The sequence below is a fragment of the Thalassophryne amazonica genome, chromosome 9 (assembly GCF_902500255.1).
Source record: "Thalassophryne amazonica chromosome 9, fThaAma1.1, whole genome shotgun sequence".
In the NCBI taxonomy this organism is placed as follows: domain Eukaryota; kingdom Metazoa; phylum Chordata; class Actinopteri; order Batrachoidiformes; family Batrachoididae; genus Thalassophryne; species Thalassophryne amazonica.
In genome coordinates, this window is record NC_047111.1 from 17,975,478 (window position 1) to 17,992,242 (window position 16,765).

The 16,765-nt window shown below is 47.9% G+C and overlaps 1 pseudogene; it reads right to left on the minus strand.

Moving 5' to 3' along the window:
* Positions 1–1,178: 1,178 nt before the first annotated feature.
* LOC117517903 lies at positions 1,179–5,272 on the minus strand (annotated as a pseudogene).
* Positions 5,273–16,765: the final 11,493 nt, after the last annotated feature.

Consider the following 16,765-nt stretch of genomic DNA (forward strand, 5'->3'; position numbering starts at 1 on the left):
CTAACAGGACGAGCACAGAGATGAGTCCACTGTCTGAGGCCATAAGAAGATCATTTGTAACCTTCACTAATGCTGTTTCTGTAATATGATGAATTCTAAAACCTGACTGAAACTCTTCAAATAGACCATTCCTCTGCAGATGATCAGTGAGCTGTTTTACAACTACCCTTTCAAAATCACTAAGGGCCCTTGGGCAAGGCCTTTAATCCTCTATTGCTCCCAGTGTGTAGTGAGCGCCTTGTATGGCAGCACCCTGACATTGGGGTGAATGTGAGGCATAATTGTAAAGCGCTTTGAATGTCTGATGCAGATGGAAAAGCGCTATATAAATGCAGTCCATTTACCATTTATCTTGTGACCAGCTCTTCTCTGACTCTAGAGGATAGAGCTGTTCATCTGCTACAAAACATTTAACAGGTAAGTGCTAAAATCTTTATCAGACTTAACAAAGGTTTTTAACTGTTTCAGATTTATTCACTTCATCTGCAAAAACATGTTAACAATCTAAAAATTATCGGACCAAAACTTATCGGAAGATAATTGGTCCAATGATGGTTTTCAAAGTTATCTGAAAAGCTAATACAATAATGAAAACATTAACTTTGATAATTAGCAGTTAGCGAATTAGCGGAATTGTGCCCACAACTGAATATGAACCTAAAAGTGAAAGCGTACCGATCTGCATTTGTATTGAAATCAGACCACATTCAAGTTTAGACGGACAACACCACCAGCTTATGACAAAAGTTGACGATTCTTTGAATTACTTTAAAATTTCACGGATGAGATGGCTGCCGAATAGCGACACTGCATGTAATAATTTCACATCTGTACAGAGAGGTTTTATGAGATGCTGTAGAAGTTGTCTTTTGGCGAAAAGATGAGCCGAAACTTCTCACATTAAGACTCTTTTAGTCGCGTTTATTAACAGACTACAAACATGGTGCCGTGCATTTTTAACAGACTACAAACATGGCGCCGCACGCCAACAGAAAAGCCGGAAACAGAACACGTCACCCGAACTCTTAAAGGGACCACTACTATTACATGAATCACAACATAGCACATAACAGAACACTTATAAGAAAGTGAATTATGCCGTCAGTGTTAAGAGCACTACACATGCCCCCCCAGAATTCACTTTAACAGGACACCTGACAAAAAGAAAAAAAAATGTATCAACGGCGTGGGGGGCGAATCAAACGTCCAGTGCGGCTCCGCCGTATTGGAGAAGGTGGAACCGCCCCCTCAGTGGCTGTCTGCAGGGCTCCCCTGCGGCATGGTCGAGGGGCAGGAGGAACAGGAAAAGGGGGCCTAGTCAGAGGCCGTCCTCGTTTTGGGGGTTGCGCCAACTCAACTGGCGTGGCCAGATCTAGGTGAGCTGGCTTAAGGCGGTCCACAGATATACACTCCGGTTTGCCCCCAATGTCTACCACGAAGTGCTTGTCCCCAGTTTCCACAACACGGAAAGGGCCCTCGTAAGGTGGACGGAGAGGTCCGCGGTGACCATCTGCTCGAATGAAAACATAGTCAGCAGACTGTAGGCTACTGGGGACGTGAGAGTTCGGCAAACCATGACAGGAAGTAGGAAGTGGAGCAAACAGCCTGGCGTTATCCAACAGGCTGGAGCGCTGGAATGTGGCTGACCAAGGGGTCGTGGTGTTAGGGACGAAATCCCCGGGGACCCGTAGTGGCTGACCATAGACCAGCTCTGCGGAGAAGGCCTGAAGGTCTTCCTTCGGTGCTGTCCTGATGCCCAGCATGACCCATGGGAGCTTGTCAGCCCAGGAACTGTCCTTCAGGCTAGCACACAGGGAGGCTTTCATTGACCTGTGAAAACGTTCGCAGAGGCCATTACTCTGGGGGTGGTAGGCCGTGGTGCGGTGGAGTTTAACTCACAAGCTTCCTGCAACAGCGTTCCAAAATTCAGAGGTAAACTGAACGCCCCAGTCCGAGGAAATGTCTGATGGGGTGCCAAAATGGGACCCCAGGTGCCAATAAATGCCCGTGCCACATCAGCCGATGTTATCGATGACAGTGGAACAGCCTCTGCCCACCGTGTGGTCCTGTCGACCATAGTGAGCACATGAGTGTAACCCTGCGAGGGTGGAAGTGGCCAACTAGGTAGATGTTGACATGGTCAAAACGTTGTTCTGGCACTTGAAACTGTTCTGGCACTTGAAACTGTTCCAGTGGCGCTTTGGTGTGGCGGTGTACTCTGGCACGTTGGCACTCCACACAGGTGTTCGCCCAGTCCCTCATGTCCTTTTTAAGACTGTGCCACACAAACATGGCTGCCACCAGCCGTTGTGAGGCCTTGGTTTCAGGGTGTGAGAACCATGGATGGCGTCAAAAACAGGTCGCCTCCACTTCGCAGGCACAACAGGCCTAGGAGAGCCCATGGAGATGTCGCAAAGCAGAGTGGTGCCAGCGTCGCCAAATGCCACATCCTGCAGCTGCAGCCCAGTAACGGATGAACGGCAAGCCTGCACGTCCGGGTCTGTGGCCTGCTCTGCTGCCATGCTGCCATAGTCCAGGCCGAGGTGGGCCGCCCCCCGCAACAGCGTGGGAGAGGAAATCTGCGACATGGTTGTGCTTTCCAGAAAGGTGTGCAATGTCTGTCGTGAACTCCGAAATGTAAGTCAGCTGCCGCTGTTGCCTGCCCGACCAAGGCTGAGTGACTTTGGACATGGCGAAAGTCAGAGGCTTGTGGTCCACAAAAACGATGAACTAGCGTCCCTCCAGCAGTGAACGAAAGTGTCGGATGGCGAGGTACACCCCAAGTAGCTCCCGATCGAAGGTGCTATACTTCCGTTCACTGGGACGCAACTGCCTGCTGAAAAAGGCGAGAGGCTGCCAGGCATTACCCACCCACTGCTCGTAAACCGCACCGACCGCGTAGTCTGAGTCGTCCGTGGTAAGTGCAATTGGGGCGGAGGAGGCGGGATGGGCCAACATGTCGGCCTTTGCCAGGGCTGTCTTAGCGTCCACAAAAGCCTTCTCTCTTTCCGGGCTCCAGCCCACAGTGTGCTTAGGCTTGCCGCCTTTCAGAGCCTTGTACAAGGGTCGCATGATTTGGGCGGCCCTGGGGAGAAAAGGGTGGTAGAAGTTAACCATGCCTAGGAACTCCTGTAAGGCTTTGACAGTGACTGGGCGTGGGAAAGTGGTGATGGCCTCCACTTTTGATAGAAGAGGAACGACCCCGTCCTTTGTGACTCTGTGCCCCAGAAAGTCTATGGTGGACAGGCCTAACTCGCACTTGGCTGAATTGATGATGAGCCCGTGCTCGGTAAGTCGCTCAAACAGAGTGCAAAGGTGCGAAAGGTGCTCTGAAGGTGATGAACTGACCACCAGGATGTCGTCAAGGTACACAAACACGAAAGGCAGATTCCGTAACACAGAGTCCATGAGCCGCTGGAAAGTTTGAGCAGCATTCTTGAGCCCAAAAGGGGTGCGCAGGAACTCAAACAAACCAAACAGCATGATTACAGCTGTTTTTGGGATGTTGAGAGGGTGTACAGGCACTTGATGGTATCCTCTGATCAGGTCCACCTTCGAAAAAATGACCTTACCAGCCAGGTGCGCTGAAAAATCCTGGATGTGCGGCACCGGGTAGTGGTCAGGCGTTGTCACGTCGTTGAGGGGAGGTGATGGTCTAGTGGCTAAGGTGTGGGGCTTGAGTCCAGAAGATCATGGGTTCAAATCCCCGCCTGACTGGAAAATCACTAAGGGCCCTTGGGCAAGGTCTTTAATCCCCTATTGCTCCCGGTGTGTAGTGAGCGCCTTGTATGGCAGCACCCTGACATCGGGGTGAATGTGAGGCATAATTGTAAAGCGTTTTGAGCGTCTGATTCAGATGGAAAAGCGCTATATAAATGCAGTCCATTTTTGAGCCGTCGGTAGTCCCCGCAAGGACGCCAGCCCCCCCCCAGCTTGGGGACGAGGTGTAGGGGGGAGGCCCAAGGACTGTTGGAGTGACGAACAATCCCCAGGCGCTCCATGGACTCGAACTCTGTCTTGGCCATGGCAAGCTTGTTTGGCTCGAGGCGTCGAGTGCGGGCGTATACAGGCGGGCCAGTGGTGTCAGTGTGATGCTCGACACCTTGCTTGGCTGTGGAAGAGGAGAAGGTGGGCTGCGTGAGTGCTGGGAACTCGGCGAGCAGATGCTGGAAACTGTCCGTGACAGAGAGCAGGCTGGAGAGGTGCAGTGCATCAGAGTCGCTGAGTGCGCATGCATACGAACAGAAAGTGACGGCATCGATCAAGCGCTGATTTTTAACGTCCACCAACAGTCCATATGCACACAAAAAATCTGACCGTAAGAGGGGAACGGCTACTTTGGCAGTCACAAAGTCCCAGCCAAAGCGTTGGCCCCCAAAACACAGTTCAACATGCCTCGTGCCGTACGTACGGATGGGGCTACCATTGGCGGCTTCCATGGGGGTGCCGTGGGTGTCAGCTACCACGTCCACCTGTGAAGCAGGCAGTAGACTCCGCTGTGCCCCTGTGTCACAGAGGAAGCGTCGGCCGGAGACGGAGTCGTGGATGAAGAGCAGCCTGCCGGCATGGCCGACGCTCACGGCCACTAGTGAGCGCCGGCCTTGGCGTTTCCCACTCCACTGAAGCTGCATGGAGAGCGGCATCGTTTGGCCTTGGGGCCAAACCTGGCATGGTAGAAGCACACACCTGAAGACTGCTGCCGACGCGGGGCTGCTGCTGCGATGAGCATATGATCATCCGGTACCTCTGATACAGCACCAGCAGGGAGGAGGGCGGCTGCACAGGGCTGCTGACTCGCCAGGAAACACTTGTCAGCCTCAGCAGCCAGTGCTCTGCAATCAGTGCTGGCAGTGTTGGCCAAAGCAGCTCTCACATGAGCAGGCAGTTGGCGTAGGAAAAGGTGGAGGAAAAGGAAATCTGGCTTGTTGTCGCCAAGCAGGTCAAGCATTCTGTCCATTAGCTCTGAGGGCTTGCTGTCACCGAGCCCTTGAAGAGAGAAAAACCTATTGGGCCTCTCAGCGTCAGACAGTTCGAATGTTTGAAGTAAGTTTTCCTTCAGAGTTTCATACTTCTCCATCAGAGGAGGACGTTTAAGAAGGCTCACCACTCTCAATGCCGTAGAACTTCCGAGGGCAGATACCACGTAGTAGTATTTAGTTTCATCAGTGGTAATCTTACGCAAGGCAAACTGTGCCTCGGTCTGAGTGAACCAGGCTGAAGCAGAAGATTCACAGAATTCGGGGAGCTTGAGAGACACAGCGTTGGCGGTCATGGCGATCTGGATACGTCCAGTAAACAAACGTCGGGGTCACCAGTGTAGAAGTTGTCTTTTGGCAAAAAGATGAGCCGAAACTTCTCACATTAAGACTCTTTTAGTCGCGTTTATTAACAGACTACAAACATGGCACCGCACGTTTTTAACAGACTACAAACATGGCGCCACGTGCCAACAGAAAAGCCGGAAACAGAACACGTTACCCGAACTCTTAAAGGGACTGCTACTATTACATGAATCACAACATAGCACATAACAGAACACTTATAAGAAAGTAAATTATGCCGTCAGTGTTGAGAGCACTACAATGCAGTAATTTGCGTAAAAATCAAACAAATTTAAAATGGACAAAATATTGAAGGCGGTCTGGCTCGACATGTTGCACAACATAAAAACAAACAAAATAAAACACAGCACCCAGCACAGTAAATTCATCCATTGGTCATGACGTGATATAATCCAATTTAAAAATATTTAGTTAATATTTACACTTTGTCTCACAGTGCTAAAGTGCCTGACAGAGCTCTCTGCTGCTCACAGATTAAAGCTACTGTACGCAGGTTTTCAACATTATTTATGACATATCCATCAAATCAAATGGCATGAAATGTCTCATCCAGTGACTGATATTTTTGGACATGAAGACATAAATCACCTAATTGGCAATAGATAAAAAAAAAAATTTCATACTAAACCGTGATATCTAAACCGAGGTGTGAACCAAACTGTGACTTCTCTGTGCTGTGATATATATATATATATATATATATATATATATATATATATATATATATATATATATATATATATATATATATATATATATATACGAGGGCTGTCCGTAAAGTATAGGTCCTTTTTATTTTTTTCAAAAACTATATGGATTTCATTCATATGTTTTTACGTCAGACATGCTTGAACCCTCGTGCGCATGCGTGTGTTTTTCCACGCCTGTCGGTGACGTCATTCGCCTGTGAGCACTCCTTGTGGGAGGAGTCGTCCAGCCCCTCGTCGGAATTCCTTTGTCTGAGAAGTTGCTGAGAGACTGGCGCTTTGTTTGATCAAAATTTTTTCTAAACCTGTGAGACACATCGAAGTGGACACGGTTCGAAAAATTAAGCTGGTTTTCAGTGAAAATTTTAACAGCTGATGAGAGATTTTGAGGTGATTCTGTCGCTTTAAGGACTTTTCACGGTGCGAGACGTCACGCTGCGCTCTCAGGCGGCGTCGTCAGCCTGTTTCAAGCTTAAAACCTCCACATTTCAGACTCTATTGATCCAGGACGTCGTGAGAGAACAGAGAAGTTTCAGAAGAAGTCGGTTTCAGCATTTTATCCAGATATTCCACTGTTAAAGGAGATTTTTTTAATGAAAGACGTGCGGACAGGTCCGCGCGTCGGGACGCAGCCGACGCAGTGCGGCGGCACAGGAAAAACACCTCCGTGTTGATAACCATTTGTAAAATCCAGGCGGCTTTTGATGGCTTTCAGTGGAGTGAGTATATGAGAAATTGTTTATCAGCTGGAGATGTTCCAACTTGTCCTCAAGGCTTCCAACAGAGGTGTTTTTCCTGTGGCGGAGCGTCGCGGCGGCTGCGTCCCGACGCGCGGACCTGTCCGCACGTCTTTCATTAAAAAAATCTCCTTTAACAGTGGAATATCCGGATAAAATGCTGAAACCGACTTCTTCTGAAACTTCTCTGTTCTCTCACGACGTCCTGGATCAATAAAGCCTGAAATGTGGAGGTTTTAAGCTTGAAACAGGCTGATGACGCTGCCTGAGAGCGCTGAGCGACGTCTCTCACCGTGAAAAGTCCTTAAAGCGACAGAATCACCTCATAATCTCTCATCAGCTGTTAAAATTTTCACTGAAGACCAGCTTAATTTTTCGAACCATGTCCACTTCGATGTGTCTCACAGGTTTAGAAAAAATTTTGATCAAACAAAGCGCCAGTCTCTCAGCATCGGTGGGGTTCGACAGCCCCGCTTTGGCTTCTTCTTCGTGCACCCGGGACAATGCATCCGATTTTTGGTTCTTGGTCCCGGGGCGGTACGTGATCCGGAAGTCAAAGCGCCCGAAGTACAGAGACCAGCGGGCTTGCCTGGGGTTCAGCCGCTTGGCGGTCCGGATGTACTCCAGGTTCCGATGGTCTGTGAAAACCGTGAAAGGCAACGACGCCCCCTCCAGCAGGTGTCTCCACTCTTCAAGAGCCTCCTTCACCGCGAGGAGCTCCCGATTGCCGACGTCATAGTTCCGTTCAGCTGGGGTCAACCTGCGGGAAAAATAGGCACAAGGATGGAGAACCTTATCAGCCTCCACGCTCTGGGACAGCACAGCTCCTATCCCTGAGTCAGAGGCGTCCACTTCCACTATGTACTGGCGATCAGGATCAGGCTGCACCAGAACTGGTGCAGTCAAGAACCGGCGTTTCAACTCCTGGAACGCGGCTTTGCACCGATCCGACCAGGTGAAGGGGACCTTGGTGGAGGTCAGGGCAGTCAGGGGGCTAACTACCTGACTGTAGCCTTTAATGAACCTCCTGTAGAAATTTGCAACGCCGAGGAACTGCTGCAGTTTCCTGCGGCTTGTTGGTTGGGGCCAATCTCTCACCGCCGCAACCTTGGCCGGATCAGGGGCGACGGAGTTGGAGGAGATGATGAACCCCAAGAAGGACAAAGAAGTGCGGTGGAACTCGCACTTCTCGCCCTTCACAAACAGCCGGTTCTCCAACAACCGCTGTAGGACCTGACGTACATGCTGGACATGGGTCTCAGGGTCCGGGGAAAAGATGAGTATATCGTCCAGATATACGAAGACGAACCGATGCAGGAAGTCCCGCAAGACGTCATTTACCAAAGCTTGGAACGTCGCGGGGGCGTTAGTGAGGCCGAACGGCATGACCAGGTACTCAAAGTGACCTAACGGGGTGTTAAATGCCATCTTCCATTCGTCTCCCTTCCGGATCCGAACCAGGTGGTACGCGTTTCTAAGATCCAATTTAGTGAAAATTTGGGCTCCATGCAGGGGCGTGAACACTGAATCCAACAGAGGTAACGGGTATCGGTTGCGAACCGTGATCTCGTTCAGCCCTCTGTAATCAATGCATGGACGGAGTCCGCCGTCCTTTTTGCCCACAAAAAAGAAACCAGCACCCATCGGGGAGGTGGAGTTCCGGATCAGCCCGGCAGCTAAAGAGTCCCGGATGTAGGTCTCCATTGATTCGCGTTCCGGACGTGAGAGGTTGTACAACCTACTGGACGGGTACTCAGCGCCTGGGACCAATCAATCAATCAATCAATTTTTTTTATATAGCGCCAAATCACAACAAACAGTTGCCCCAAGGCGCTTTATATTGTAAGGCAAGGCCATACAATAATTATGTAAAACCAAATTGATGGCACAATCGTACGGTCAGTGCGGGGGAAGAGTGAGCACCAGATCTTTGCTGAAAACATCAGCAAGATCGTGGTACTCCTTTGGCACCGCCGATAGATTGGGGGGGACTTTAACCTCCTCATTAGCCGTCGTGCCGGGAGGAACCGAGGATCCTAAACACTCCCGGTGGCAGGTTTCGCTCCACTGCGTCACAACCCCGGACGGCCAATCTATCCGGGGATTGTGCTTCACCATCCATGGAAATCCCAAAATCACTCGGGAGGTAGAAGGTGTTACATGGAACACGATCTCCTCCCTGTGATTTCCAGACACAACCAAGGTCACTGGCTGTGTCTGATGTGTGATTAATGGAAGCAGGGTGCCATCTAGTGCTCGCACCTGCAATGGTGCCGGCAGAGCCACCAGGGGGAGCCCTACTTCCTTTGCCCATCTGCTATCCAGCAGATTCCCTTCCGACCCCGTGTCTACCAGTGCTGGGGCGTGAAGGGTTAAATCCCCACAAAGGATCGTTACTGGGATTCGTGCAGATTTGCGGGGTTTCCCCGCGTGCGTGTTATGGCCCACCCTTAGCCCAGTTTCTAAGGACGGGCGTTTGGGGCAGTTCTTCTGCCGGTGCTCACAAGAGCCGCAGACAAAACACTCCCCGTGGGCCAGCCTCCTTTGTCTGACGTTTGTTTTTACTTTGGCCCTGCTCGTGTCCATAGCCTCCTCAGCAGGGGGAGCTGTAGCCACACGGAGCTCTCTGGCAGTGAAGCGTGGGGACGACGTCACCTTTTCGGAACCGGAAGGGGGAGGGACGGCTCGTGCCCGGTCACGCCCCCCGGCCTGCTCCCGACGAAGCTCATTTAAACGGTTGTCTAAGCGTATAACCAAATCGACAAGCCCGTCAAAATCCCGCGGTTCCTCCTTAGCCAGCAGGTGCTCCTTCAGGACCTGGAGACAGTCCATTTACGAAGGCGGTGCGGAGCGCAATGTTATTCCAGCCGGACCTCGCTGCCGCGATGTGGAAGTCGACTGCATACTTGGCTGCGCTGCGGCGCCCCTGTCTCATTGACAGCAGCACGCTCAAAGCGGTCTCGCCTCTGTTGGGATGGTCAAACACTTGTTTGAACTCCCGTACAAACCCAGTATAAGACGTTAGGAGCCGTGAATTCTGCTCCCAAAGCGCCGTAGCCCAGGTGCGTGCCTCTCCTCGAAGCAGATTAATAACATAAGCCACCTGGCTGGCGTCTGACGCGTACATGACAGGACGCTGTGAAAAGACAAGCGAACACTGCATGAGGAAGTCTGCGCACGTCTCAACACAGCCCCCGTACGGTTCCGGAGGGCTTATGTATGCTTCAGGGGACGGTGGGGGGGGGGGGTCGTTGAACGACCAGTGGAACGTCTGTTACAGGCCCAGGACCAGCAAGAGGAGTGGCTGCAGCAGCGCCCTGATCGTGCGCTTCCACCCTGGCAGTGAGAGCCTCCACTCTCCCGTTAAGGAGAACATTCTGCTCGGTCACTAAATCTAGCCGAGCCGTGAAGGCAGTTAAGATCTGCTGCAGCTCACTCAACACGCCTCCCGCTGACGCCTGCGCTCCTGGCTCTTCCATTGGCCGTTCAAGCTTGGGTTGACGCCCCTTGGAATCCATGACGATTGGCCTTGAAATCCTGTTGGGAAGGTGTCGTAGCACAGACCCACAACAGGGGGCGCAAATGAACGGACAATGAATAAGCCAAAAAGTAACAATTTAATGTTGTGACAATACACAACTAAATACACAAAATTTGCAAAGTCAATTAACACCAGGTGACGTGTGGGCAGGCTCGAAGATAGAAGACCCCCGACGAGAGAGAAGCCGCGTCCCACACGGCTTCCACCACCAACGGTCTGAAGAACACCGGAGCCGCCAAGTCCCGAGTCCCCAGGTGGCCTCTGTCTTCGGCTGTCGACCCTGGTACTGCTGGCAGAAAGCAAAGACAAGATGAATGAGCGTGAGTCCGCACACTCAGTAATCCACAGTCTGCACACAGTTAGGAGGGAGCACCTCCACCTCCAGTCACACACTCGTGCAGCTCCTGTTTAATCCACTTATCTGGTTTGGGGTGTGAGGCGAAGCCGTCGCTGTCACACCAAACGCCAATCCCACAGATAAGGAAAGCACCAGGAAAATGGCTGCAACAGAAGTTCAGATTATTACTCAACGTATGAGTCAGCAGAGAAAATTACCTCTTCGGTAGTCGATTTCTCGGCGAGGAGGTGGAGTTGCAGTCCGGCCTTTATGGTGATGATGATAATGAATGAGTGACAGCTGGTGCAGAGGATGAATGACAGCTGTCACTTCTTCTGGGTCTGGCGCCCTCTCCTGCTTGGAGCCCGCACTCCAAGCAGGGCGCCCTCTGGTGGTGGTGGGCCAGCAGTACCTCCTCTTCAGCGGCCCACATAACATCTGCAAATCAGCCGATTTATCAATTATCGGCATTTTTTCATCCAAATATCATTATCGGCATTGGCCTCAAAAAATCCATATTGGTCGGGCTCTACTGTTTGTATTTCTTCATAATTGATGTAAATAAAGTCCACCTTCACCATCAGAGAGCCTCGTCCACAAACTACCACAAAAGACTCCAAACTGTCACTGATGTTAAAGGGGCAACACACTGCATTAAGAAGAGGGGGATGTAAACTTTTGTTCAGGGTCATTTGGGTCATTTCTGTTGTCATCATGATTTAAAAAGAGGAAACAGTTGTTTGACGCAGGGGTGGGGGTGAAGTGGTTGGTGCACTTGGTTTCAGTGCAGAAGCTTCCCGGTGTCGTAGACCGACTGGTCCGTCCCTAAAAGTCAGTCCGCCTTTTGCATCTGTGCATGTGTCATTTCGGAGCTCTGCTGCTTGTCTGAGATGGACTCTCTTTACCCAAAGTGAACAAATGGATTAATGGGATTATTAACCACCAGATGAAGAAGGTAAAACCTAAAGTCAGTTTGAAGCAGAAACGAGGTGAAATTCTGTGACGCTTTGAAATGGCTGACACGCAGTGAATGCATCAGCTAGCAGCTTGTTTAGCCGCGGTGCTCTGATTGCTACCGCCGCCTTTTATGATGAAATAATGCTGAATTTATGTGGAAATGATTGTTTAGTTATCTGTCACTGAGACAGATGATGACTGGAGGCAGTTTGAAGCAGAAAAGAGGTTTTAATCTGTGAACTGTGGCTAATGACGCATCTGCAGATGCAAAAAGCGGACCGATTTTTAGGGGGGACTGTTCAGTCGGCGACACCAGTTCAAACCTCACCCTTACCCCATTTCTCCATGTAACGTGGAGGTGTGTCAGGAAGGGCATCCATCGTGGAATGTGTGCCAATTCACTATGCAGATCCACCTCGGATTTGCTGTGACGACCCCGAGTTAAAACAAGGGAGCAGCCGAAGGGACTTACTACACAGATGTTTTAACAATAAATGGCTTCACACAACCACTAACCATGAGTGATTTGTGTGTGTGTGTGTGTGTGTTATCATTTATATTCCCCCCCAAATATTCTGCCAGGGTATGTAAACTTTTGAGCACAACAGCATATATGTACTATGTGGATTTTTGTGCACTGTACATTGAATAATGTTTTATTAATAACAAACATATGATAGTTCAATATATAAGTCGCAGGGCTTCCCAAGCTAGTAAAACAACAAACAAACAAAAACCCCACGACTTATACTCCAGAAAAACACGGTAGTAACATTTTAAAACTGAAAAAACAGTGATAAGACCGCAGAACCCAGCCGAAAGGATTTTGGATTAATGCAGATACAAGCAGATGTTTCTTCACTCCGTCTCTGGTGGCTTTGAAGTTACACATGGATTGAAATTAGCTTGTTTCTTAGTTTCTTTCATTTCCGACGCCGTTCTGGTGACCATCAAAGCCACTGCTGTTTGTTAAGATAAAACTGAGCATTTTAAAATTCGGGTTGTGTCTTAACAGTTAGCACTATTGCCTCACAGCGAGAAGGTTCTGGGATCGCTGCCCACCTAGTCCTTTCTAAAATGAATGAATGAATCTTAAAGTTCCACTGGGTGGTGGGGTTTTGTGCCAAAACATGGGAATGTCCAGAAAGCGGTTTGAAGTTCAAGCCCTTGTTCCTGACCGACAGCTGAACTCCCTGCTGGCTGTCTTGTGCTGCACTGAAGTTAAAAATATTTTCCAGTGAGTCACAAGTTCAAATGAATGTCCATTTAAAGCAAATGACAACAAAATCCAAGAATGTATGACAGCATGTGATTGATCGCGCACGATGTTCAAACCAAAGCTTCTGGACTGTCTCACGGGGAAGCCCGAGTCTTCCTGCTGCAGAGAAACGTGATCAGTCAGCACGATGGACGCACACTGAAAAGACGCCTGCAGATCTCAGGACTTTTCTGAAATGCTCTCATTGCTGCATATTTGCCTCATTTGAAGCCACCAAGCCCTTGATCAGCACCGCACGCTATTGCTGCTTGACCAGGAGGAAATTCAACCTCTCCTGTTTTAGTTTTGAAAGATAATCTGGCAGGGGTGGATTGCACTGCAATGACATCACTCTGGTTGCATGAACAAAAATACACTCAGCCTCGCTCAGCTGTGAGGCAAGTGCAGAAACTGTGTGCAGCCAGCATGCACCACCATGCTCCATGATGCCCATGGATCACCTGGCGGTTTCAGATCGATGTGTACTCCTGGCAGGTGGGCACTGACCAGTTGTCTGCCTTGGTGGTTTCATCATGTGGTGGATGCTGGAACCTGAGGTACCAGCATCCGACCTGACTGTAAAATCCGTTCTGGACTGGTTCAATGCCAGCCATGTCCCATTCTACTTAGGATTTGACCTTTTTCTGTTTGTATCTGCTGCTGTGCTTCCCCTCCCCCTGCAGTTCTGTTTGTCTTGTGAGTTTTTAGGCGGAGCGGGGCGGGGCTGACCTGCTTGCCACTCGCACCTGCAATCAATCATCAGTCTTCTCCAGTGCAATTTAAAAGACCGGCTCATTTATCCACTACTCGCCACACCCACCATCTGTTTTGCCCTCCTATCTATCTATCTATCTATCTATCTATCTATCTATCTATCTATCTATCTATCTATCTATCTATCTATCTATCTATCTATCTATCTATCTATCTATCTATCTATCTATCTATCTATCTATCTATCTATCTATCTATCTATCTATCTATCTATCTATCTATCCATCCATCCATCCATCCATCCATCCATCCATCCATCCATCCATCCATCCATCCATCCATCCATCCATCCATCCATCCATCCATCCATCCACCCACCCACTCCAGCAGTGTTTCCATTGTGAAGTCCACTTAGTCCAGGATGGTGAGTCAAGCCGCTGTCGTCCTCACCCTCAGCTGATCCCACAGCTGTCATTAATCTCTGACAGTCCGGCGACATTCTCTGTTCTCCTGACTGATCCCTTTATTTCAGACTGAAAGCACCAGAACTTTGTTTCATGTCTGTGGTTACTATGTCCACAAACAGCCCCAAATGCATCACGTCAAGACACCCAGACAACCCAGAAGAAGTTTAAAGGGCCTTTCAGACTGAAGGTGTCAGCCACGGCAGACCCCCCCCCCCCACCCCCAACGCATCAGTGATGTTAGATGTATCGCGTCGTACGCAGCAATGGGGGGTGGAGATTGCTACATCACACTTTTCCACAACTCAAAAAAGCTGAGTGATCGCCATCTTGGATATGCATCTGTAGAACCACGATAAAGCTTAAAACAAACCAGCAGTAAAATTAATCTCCCATCACCCTGCTGGGAGAAGCTTTTTTTTAGCTACTTGTCAGAGTGACGCTGAGCTGAGAGAGGACTTATGACTTGGTAGGGTATCGATCGACCCTCGACAGCATGCAGAGCCACATGGAGGAACTGGAGTTCAGGCCTCATTCCAGGGCAGAGGAGAAGATGGAGCCGAGGTGATGGAGCAGACTCACTAAATCCAATTCCTCACTTTTGGATACGTACAAACACCCCGTTTGACCAACGGAGCTTAGGTCTGCAGCTTAGTCTGAGGTGAGAATAATTTAAAAATTAAACGTGATGTTACTGCACTGCTGAAGGTTTAATGCTCGGCTAATGTTAGCTTAGCCTTTTAGCACAACTGAGCAGAGTGAATGGTTTAATTTGTAAATGATTCAGTCTATTTTTATTTTAGCCAAATAAAGCTACAGCTTTATTTGTTACTTCTGAGAACACAAAAAGCTCAACTTTAAATAACTTAGATTTTGTGGGGAGCATTAAAAAAAAAAAAACTGTTTAGTGTTTCTTTATATTTTGAGAATTCTGTTTTCATTATTTGTCCCACTATCAGGAAAATTTGCTGTGCAGACAAGCTAAATTCAGATGCACTTTAAAAACTTCCAGTGATGAGCTGAACACCATGAAGTCGAGTCAGAAGAAAACATCTCTGCTCTTCAAAATGGGAGAAAAATGTCTTCAAGAACTCCACCAGAGGTCGAAGCTGCAGAAGAGACCTTCATCTGGTTAAATGTCCTGAGAGTCCAGCAAACCAACACCTACTTCCACACTTCTAAATAAAACAAAGGCTTTTAAAACTGGAACTATTTTATTATTTTTTAAAAAGCTGTTTCATTTTATATTTTAACATTAAATGAATGAATCATTAAACATGTCCATGAAGTCAAAGTTCAGTCAAAAGACATTTGCACAGGTAGAAGAAGCCCCACCCCTACTGTGCACAATTTTAAAACATTCACAATCACTAGTCAAATTCATATTTTAGAAATTACTCTGTCGTGATTGCAACACTAAAGGAAACCACATATTCTGACATAATTACAAGTTGAAATGACTCAATTAAAAAATGATTTCATCATGAGGTTGGCGAAGGACACCCATTGATGCATGCTACTTCTACATTGGAAGATCTACTGAAGATCTGGGAAAAAGAGGCAGGAAACCACCTGCTCCTAGAATCATCCTAAGGTAGCCTTAGGTATAATTCATTTATTCATGTAATAAAAAAAAGCATACAGTAGTACATAAAAGGCCCGCATCATACATAAATAGAAATCTAAAAATGGTCAATAAATATACAAAGTATCAATAAATATAAAAATTGCCAGAAATATAAAAATTGAGCTAATAAATTTTAAATGAAAGTGAGGTGAGAAATATAAAAAAATAGCCAATAAATATAAAAATGGTCAGAAATATACAAATCGTCCAAAAACATAGACATAAAAATTGTTGAGAAACATAAATATTCTCCAAAAATATAAAAATGGTCCAAAAATATATAAAAATTGTCTAGTAATATAAAAATGGTCAATAAATATAAAATTGTCAGAAATATTAAAACTGTCCAGAAATAAAAAATGGTGAGAAATCGCTCTTAGTAAATTATTCTATAATTATGTATTGACCTGTTTGTAAAACTATGCTTGTTGATAAAAAGCGTTAAAAAAAATCACACATAATACATAAATAGAAATATAAAAATGATCCATAAACATAAAATGTCAAGAAATACAACTTTATCCAATCCAGTTTATTTATAGAGCACATTTAAAAACAACAAAGTTGACCAAAGCGCTGTAAAGACATAAACTAAATCAATCAATCAATAAATAAATAATCACACGATTTTATCATAATTAATACCTGAAATTTGCACTTTAGTGCGGCACTGCCAGTTATTTTCATGAAGAAAACCCTTCTTGAGTCTTTCTGCTGTGTTTTCCTGCCTCGGACGGTTTTTACGCATGTCGCGCAGAAAGTGTGCGCAGCCCGTTTTGTGAATCCGGTTCCGGCGTGTCGACGACACCGCTGCCTGGCGCACACTCACGGACCGATCACTGGGGCTTCTTTTTTTTCTTCCTTTTTTTTTTTTTTTCCAAACCGAACAGCCCTGAATGGTAGCAGCTGACAGCCGCCTGTCGGGCCGAGGGTTCCCGAACCCGGAGGATTTGGTGCCTCTCATGGACTCGAATGCGCTTCATGCGCGCGCCTGTGGACGGATGACAGCCTCCGAACAAACCCGCAGAGCAAACTTTCAGCTCTGCGTCTGACGTAGGTTGGTGTGTTATTCGGGGTTTTA